Source organism: Triticum dicoccoides, chromosome 6B (genome assembly GCF_002162155.2).
Source record: "Triticum dicoccoides isolate Atlit2015 ecotype Zavitan chromosome 6B, WEW_v2.0, whole genome shotgun sequence".
NCBI lineage: Eukaryota > Viridiplantae > Streptophyta > Magnoliopsida > Poales > Poaceae > Triticum > Triticum dicoccoides.
Window position 1 is genome coordinate 109,523,298 of NC_041391.1, and position 8,082 is coordinate 109,531,379.

General features: G+C 44.4%; 1 long non-coding RNA gene across 1 annotated transcript; it reads left to right on the forward strand.

The window, feature by feature from the left end:
- The first annotated feature begins 4,157 nt into the window (after positions 1 to 4,157).
- LOC119325030 lies at positions 4,158 to 7,352 on the forward strand. Its single transcript, XR_005157279.1, has 3 exons — positions 4,158 to 4,611; positions 6,472 to 6,626; positions 7,299 to 7,352. It is a non-coding gene; the product is annotated as an uncharacterized LOC119325030 (long non-coding RNA).
- The last annotated feature ends 730 nt before the right edge of the window (positions 7,353 to 8,082 follow it).

Below are 8,082 nucleotides of genomic sequence, written 5' to 3' on the forward strand. Positions count from 1 at the left end.
ATTACATCCGCCCCTACTACCGCTCGAGAATCTGCGCCTGGCCAGAGGCCACGGTACTACCGCTCCCACAGAGTGGTACTACCATGAGCACCTGCAGTACTACCGCAGGGGACTGCGGTACTACCGCTCCGGAGAGCAGTACTACCGCATGCCCCAAATCAGCAACACTAGGAGTCCTTCATTTTGCAGAGAAGACAACAGAGGGAAACAATAAAACCAGAACTGCCATAACTTCTGCAAATGAGCTCCGAATTGAGCAAACTCAAGCTTGTTGGATAGAGGAAGACAAGTAGCATCAAAACAGCGACGGCGGTTGAGGTATGCGCAGGCCCGGGCCCTGTCGACGTAGAACATGAAGCAAATAGGAAGGAAACTGCAAAATCTCACAAATTCAGAAGCAAATATTACAAACCATAAATTGTCCTCACGATACCAAACACAAGTTTAAACGCCTCCACGAGGCACGATGCATATTGCAGGAGTTGAAACAGGAAAATAAGCCGCGAGGAGATCACCCTTGAGCAGCACCGTCATTCTCCAGGAGCCCCGCCTTCGTGGCAGAGTTGCGCTTGTCAGCTCCACTTCCCGAGGCCACTGAACCAACGGTACCTGCCTTGGGCGCAGTGGCGAAGGCGCGGAACTTCGCCAGCAAGGCTTCTGCTCGGCCCTTCACGGCCTTAGCAGCAGCGGCGGAGCGCTCGGCGTCCACAGGCTCCACCAGATCGTTGATGTCTACTACACAACCTTCTTCTTGTAGATGTTGTTGGGCCTGCAAGTGCACATGTTTGTAGGGCAGTAGCAAATTTCCCTAAAGTGTATGACCTAAGGTTTATCAATCCGTGGAAGGCGTAGGATGAAGATGGTCTCTCTCAAGCAACCCTGCAACCAAATAACATAGAGTCTCGTGTGTCCCCAACACACCCAATACAATGGTAAATTGTGTAGGTGCACTAGTTCGGCGAAGAGATGGTGATAAAGTGCAATATGGATGGTAGATAAAGGTATTTGTAATCTGAGATAATAAAAACAGCAAGGTAACTAATGATAAAAGTGAGCGTAAACGGTATTGCAATGATAGGAAACAAGGCATAGGGTTCATACTTTCACTAGTGCAAGTTCTCTCAAGAATAATAACATAGATAGATCATATAACAATCCCACAACATGCAACAAAGAGTCACTCCAAAGCCACTAATAGCGGAGAACAAACAAAGAGATTATGGTAGGGTACGAAACCACCTCAAAGTTATTCTTTCGGATCAATCTATTCAAGAGTTCATACTAGAATAACACCTTAAGACACAAATCAACCAAAACCCTAATGTCACCTAGATACTCCATTGTCACCTCAAGTATCCGTGGGCATGATTATACGATATGCATCACACAATCTCAGATTCATCTATTCAACCAACACAAAGTACTTCAAAGAGTGCCCCAAAGTTTCTAACGGAGAGTCAAGACAAAAACGTGTGCCAACCCCTATGCATAGGTTCATGGGCGGAACCCGCAAGTTGGTCACCAAAACATACATCAAGTGGCACATGATATCCCATTGTCACCACAGATAAGCACGGTAAGACATACATCAAGTGTTCTCAAATCCTTAAAGACTCAATCCGATAAGATAACTTCCATAGCCACCTTCAGAAGGTGGCGGTTCCACCATTTTTCCATAGCTCCCTGAAAAGTTGAGGTTTTACATTAGTAGTGCTAGAATAGAAGATATTAAGGAGGCAGCAAAACCAAACAAAAATAGCTTTGATCTATATACATAACTTATTCTGGTGAACCCATGTAAAATATTAGTTCTGTTTTATTGCAAAGTACATAATAAAACCAGGTTCCAAACATATGACCATGTACCATCGCTAATGTATTGTCTATTTCTTCACATTGTATTGAGGGCTAAGGATAAAGAGACAAAGTTTATAATACGGTAAGCATAGTATGACATCATTCATATCACAAAACAACTGAGAACAGACAAATAGACAATTGTAACATTGTGTGGGCAAGTCCAGCATGAAACTAGATTACAAGTCAAGATCAAAGGAACATCACTCCTCTCTTTTAAACCTTGTAAGGTGCAATGATACTCTAAGACAATTGTGTATAAAATTGAAAAGAGTAATAGACATTGGCTACAAACCGTGTAGTTCAAGGCACAAGTCAGAGTAAGTAGTAGTTAAAAGGCATGAGGATTAAGGACTTACAACGCGGCTTTGACTCGTGTAGTCATGCCCTCTTGCTGGTGTGACAGTCCTTGAAGATTTCCACATCATTTGGTTCAAGTACTTTTTGGTCCTTGCAGGCTTTCCTCTGCATTCGAAACAAGTCAATATAGATCTAATAATATGGTACAACGAAAAGAGTGAAACAATAGCTAATTACAAGAGCCTCGCAGTGTGCAATATAGCTACGAGATCTTGTCGTCTGTTGGAATTTCACTTTCGTATGGTTTGCCTTGTTCTTTGAATAGTTCACCTACAAGAAGGTAGATTTGTGTGGCACATGCGTAAATAGGACTTCAACATGTGATCTGATCACATATATATAATGTACCTGATACTTCGGATCAGACGAGTGTTTAACGAGGCCCCTCCAGTCTTCATCCGATATATTTTCCACTGGAGATGTTTGGGAAAGTTCACTGTTAGCCTTGCCTTCAAAGTGAGTTTTCCTCAAGTTATACCGATACTGTCGCAGAGCAGACTTGAAAACATGGGTGCAAGCTTGTCTGGTTGCATCATCTTGGCTATCCAACTTGAACCTCATCTGTTGAAAATTATGGGAGTCTGATTATCAGCAACCTAGAAAGTATGGGACAGAGCAAGACGATATTACTAGTTTCCATACATAACCATACACTACTGGAAACAGGGAATTTGCCATCAGCCAACTCTTTGCCATCTGCCAGCTGATGGCAAAGAACGTCTTTGCCATCTGCTTATAAAAAACAGATGGCAAAGAACTGACAGACGGCAAAGAACATGGTTGCCATCAGCCAATTCTTTGCCATCTGCTAGTGGATGGCAAATAATCTTTGCCATCTGCCAGCAGATAGCAAAGAGGTTGCCAACTCCTGTGGCCGTCAAGAGTAACGGCGTACCAGCCCCACGTCTTTGCCATCTGCCAGCAGACGGCAAAGATTCTTTGCCATCTGCCAGCATAGGGCTGGGCGTTCGGTTAGACCGAACCATTCGGTTCGGTTTTATCGGTTAATAAAAAATTCGGTTTTCTAACTTTGTTGACCGATCGGTTTCTTAGCAAAACAGTAACCGATGATTTCGGTCCACCGGTATTTCGGGTCGGGTCTCGGTTCAACCGAACAAAGCTACAACAAAGCGCAACAATAGGAATCTGTGGAGAGTTCCGTCTAAATTTGAGCAGCCCCTCACCAATCGAACAAGAAAGGAAACAAATCAGATGCAAGAGCATCGCGCGTAGCAGTCAATTTATTGAGAACGTGAACACATCAAAAGTAATCAAGAAACAATCCCAACATGATGGTAAAATGAAGAAGATTCAGTGCAAGCGGAAGCGCTGGTGGACGAGGAAGAAGCAGGGAACGGATAACGCCACTGCTGGGCTGCCGCTGCTGGCCGGGGAAAAGAGCATGCGAGTCCGCAGCCGCCGCTGGCCGGAGTAGCAGATAGCACGACGGCTATGTTTTTTTCTTTCAAGGGAAACGCTGGCGGCTAGGTTAAAGCATCGAGTGGATATACGTAGTATTTTATGGGGGGATCGAGTGGATGGATATAGATGCTGGTTACTCGATGTTGCGTGCTTATCCATCACGTGAGATCTTGGGCCTAAATTGGGCCAAGGGCCATGGAGTTAGGCAATTAGGTGGGCTGTTTCTCAGATTTTGGACTGCATACACATGCACGTACGACATATCTCGGTTGTTTCGGGTGACCGAGGGTCATGACCGAATTTACCGAAACTACTTCGGTTTTCCACAAGCTTTGACCGAAGTAACAATCGAACTTCTCGGTTTCGGTCAGTTCGGTCTCGGTCTCGGTTTTTACGGTTCGGTACTTCGGTCTTCGGTTTATATGCCCACCCCTATGCCAGCAGATGGCAAAGAAATGGGGTTAAAAAAAACTGTGGGGTTATCCCCTCCCTCTCTCCCCACCCATCCAGGTAAAAAAAAACATCCGCGGCCGCTCGCTCCTTCCTTCCTCACCCTAGCCCCAATCCACGCTCCTTCCTTCCTCACCCGCCGCCGCTCCCTCCCACCTCCTCCTCCTCCTTCTGCGCCCTAGGAGCCCCGCCGCCGCCCTGCTGCTACTCCTCCACCGGCCCGCCCTGCTGCGTCGCGAGCCCCTCCCTCCTCTTCGCGTTCCGGTGGTCGATAGTCGGGGTCAACGAGGAGATGCACGCGGCGGCGGCCATGGACGACTCCATGAGCGGGACCACCGCCGTCGCGGCGCCTGCGACCGGCGGCGGACTCCACGGGGCTCGGGATGTCCGCGGCGGTGCGGGCTGTGGACCGAGAGGCGGGGCCCTTGATGCGTTCCGTTCGAGGGGCTGGTCGGGCTGGCGTGGGATCTGAGCCACCGTTGATGGATTTCTCGCAGCTTGGCTCCTGTTGATTTGGATCCGGTACAATCTCTCTCTCTCTCTCGCGCTCCGGTACGTGTAAAAAGTTTGCTCCATGCTCATAGTCCCAAAAGGAAAGTTATTCCGTTGATGAATTCCTGAATTGTTTATTGTATGGATTCATGATTGTCCAATTGTGTCACAATTACTCTGTAGGTGTAAAACCGGAGTGTGTAATAATAACATAATATAATTCTGTTTGAGCCACCCCCGCTCGTATGATTAATCTGTTTATTTCCTTTCGTGTCCGGTATTATCGATTTTGCCTGTGAATCCCAAGCCTAATTTCAGTATGACCGTGGTTGAGATTAATAAAGTATAATACATGAGAAAGTAGGAAAAATATGCCTTATACATAGTAAATGTTCTGAACTTCACAAAAGCAAAGAATCTAGATGCAAGAATATCTTGAAGGTGTAGATATTTGCACTCCAAGGACACCATGGGACCTCTTGTGAAGCTCATTTTACATTTATGCAACCCGTACTCGCAATCCATGAACTGGTAAAGAAATATTGTTTTTCCAGGTAGCATCACCAGCTCTTTTAATGATTGCAATTGCATCCAGCCATTTTGTACCCTCTGCTTGCGTACATAGCTGTTGTATACCATTAGTTACAAACAAATAGGACTATATCCACAGCAAGGAACACATATTTGAATACCCATATTACCTGCCATTAATTCTAGCAAAGGAAAATCTTTACTTTAAGGCATCCAGAAAATGTAAAGATTACCATCCATCCATTCATGTCACAAATTTGGAATTGAGAAAAATTAGTATCTATATGGAAACACGAACTGCAGTTATTGTCCAGGGGCCGCCTAAAGGTCGTCAAATAAATTTTTTTTGTGTCTTACAATATTTATAACATGTAAGTAACAAAAACCTGATAAACATGGATATGTAATTTTTTTTAAAAAGATTGACCAGCTCGAAGAAATAAGGAGCTACCAAGTGAAAGGATGAGGATCAGAACTTGTTAGGAAAAAGGTAAAATTTTCATACTTTTTGTTCACTGGACAAACATGCAGAATAGTTGATTCCGTGAGATCTTTTCTTTCTTGAAGTATGATACAGGGACGTCTAGGTCCAGTTGGTCGCCACAGAACATTAGCCCTTCTGTACAGGAGAGCATGCTGCTCTACCAACTCCCCACCCGCATGTATACTGTAAAAATGCTCCTCGATGCAGATATATATGTACCAGATTCCGAGTTCTGTCACACATTCGCCATCATAGTCTGTGGTCATTAGCGCCAGCCACCATGGCCATCAACAACCTCACATTGTTCCTTAATTATCACCACTTAGTGCGATCTGGAAACAAAAGAATAAAAGCAAAGAGAGAATATTGTTGTGTCTTCATGTGAAATTATACTGCAGATCTTGTTTGCTATTTAATTCCATTGACATTAAAGCATAAGTTGTAATACATAGCAGCAGTCATATTGATTCTTTCAATTCCACTGCCATCTAAGCTCAGTTATATGTATATTGGGGCAGACGGATTTGCAAATTTGCTTAAAAAATTCAGTTCTACTATTCTCTAGAGATGGCTAATTTCCTAGATAATATAGTTGGATAAGTAAAAACTATAATATTTGACTCCACTTTGCTGCTCCCTATTGTGTATATACAAAATAACTGATCCGATAGAACATACACCTACTCTGCAGCGAATCATATCTCGATTCTTCCAATCCAGCTCCATTGAAAATGCATACAGATGTGTACGGAGGAATATAAAACGGGCCACAAAGGGTATTGGATGTTAAAGTGTAGTGATTTCAAACGTGTGTTGTAATCTTGCTTGAGAATATGGCATGTTTTCATGAAACTGAACTCTCTAATTGTCGTCAGGGTGCTGGACAACCTGAAGGACTACGCGGTGAGGGCCGTTGTCAACGCCGTCGACCACCTGGGCACGGTGGCCTACAAGCTGACGGACCTGTTCGAGCAGCAGGCTTCCGAGATCTCGACCTTCGAGCTCAAGGTTGCGCGCTTCGAGATCAACGGTATTGCATGTTTGTCTATGTCCAACATTTCACTGTATGTAGCACTGAATGTAGGGCCTGTTTGGATACAATGGCTATGCAAGCAGTGACAGTGGATTGGGTTGTTAATTCTTCGGGTTTAGGATTTATTCTGACTCTATTAGGATTTCAGTTATATTTGTTCCAATGTGGGTTAAAACTCCTTATTATTTCAGTAAAGTGCATGCCCTTGGTTTTCCCCATTGACCTTTGTTGCTCTGAATTTGGCCACCTGGGTAGTGTAGCAGTACTTGTTACATGCAGAGTGTTAGAAATCAGCACTATTTCCGAATTTTTTTCCATCATTACTGCTTAGCACTCACATTTCTTTGCTGAAGGATAGAATATGGAGTAATAGAAGCTTTGGGAAAGGGCCGGAGCTCTTGAGTTTTCCCATGCATGCATACTCTGTTAATTTATTCCGAGTGCCCATAGTTCCCTCTCTAGCAGCACCACCTGTGCTCATAGTCGAGCATTGGATGATATTGTATTTGTCATGATGTACATGGTTCATGAACTATGCCAACCTGCAGCTTTGTTGTACTAGTGATAGTAGGATAATGCAAGTTTTGACAATCCATGCATATTTCCGCATCATAATAATCTTCTTCTTCTAGTCTTCTTCTTCTAACTTTCTTCTTTCCCATTTTACAGATTTGCTTAAGATCACGGAAGCTTGGGTTGATGGAGTGCTTGTATCTAGTTTTTGTTTTGACCTTGTGAAACTTGCTACCTATGGATGAAACTATGTATATGTACGGATGAAACTTGCTACTATTGGTAACATGTGTTGGATATATATGTGTTCATGACTATTGGTAATATGTGTTGAATATGCTATATTGGTCATATAAATATATTTGTGTTTGATTTTGTGTGAAAAGGAACTGATATACGAAAAATCAAAATCAAATGGGGCAATATAGTCACTTTGCCATCTGCTGGCAGATGGCAAAGAGCTTTGCCATCAGCTGGCAGATGGCAAAGAGGCCACGTGTCATCTACATGTACAATTTGGGCTGCCCTATTTGGGCTCTTTGCCATCTGCCGGCAGACGGCAAAGTATGCAGCCTTTGCCATCTGCTGGCAGACGGCAAAGAGCCTGCAGCGTTTGCCATCTGTCTTTGCCATCTGCTGGCAGACGGCAAAGTATGCCGTTAGCCTTCTAACGGGGCTAACTCCGTTAAGAGGCTTTGCCATCTGCCAGCAGATGGCAAAGCCACAGGCTCTTTGCCATCAGCTAGCAGACGCAAAGAAGCCTTTACCGGCAGGGTTTCGGACGACCTGTTTGCCATCTGCTGGCAGATGGCAAAGCCTTTGCCATCCACCGACCATGCCTTTGCCATCTGCCATGGCAGATGGCAAAGTGCCAGATTCCAGTAGTGATACTTACAGATAAATGGTCGAGGAAGGTGTTGAACTGGGTTTCGTCTTTGTC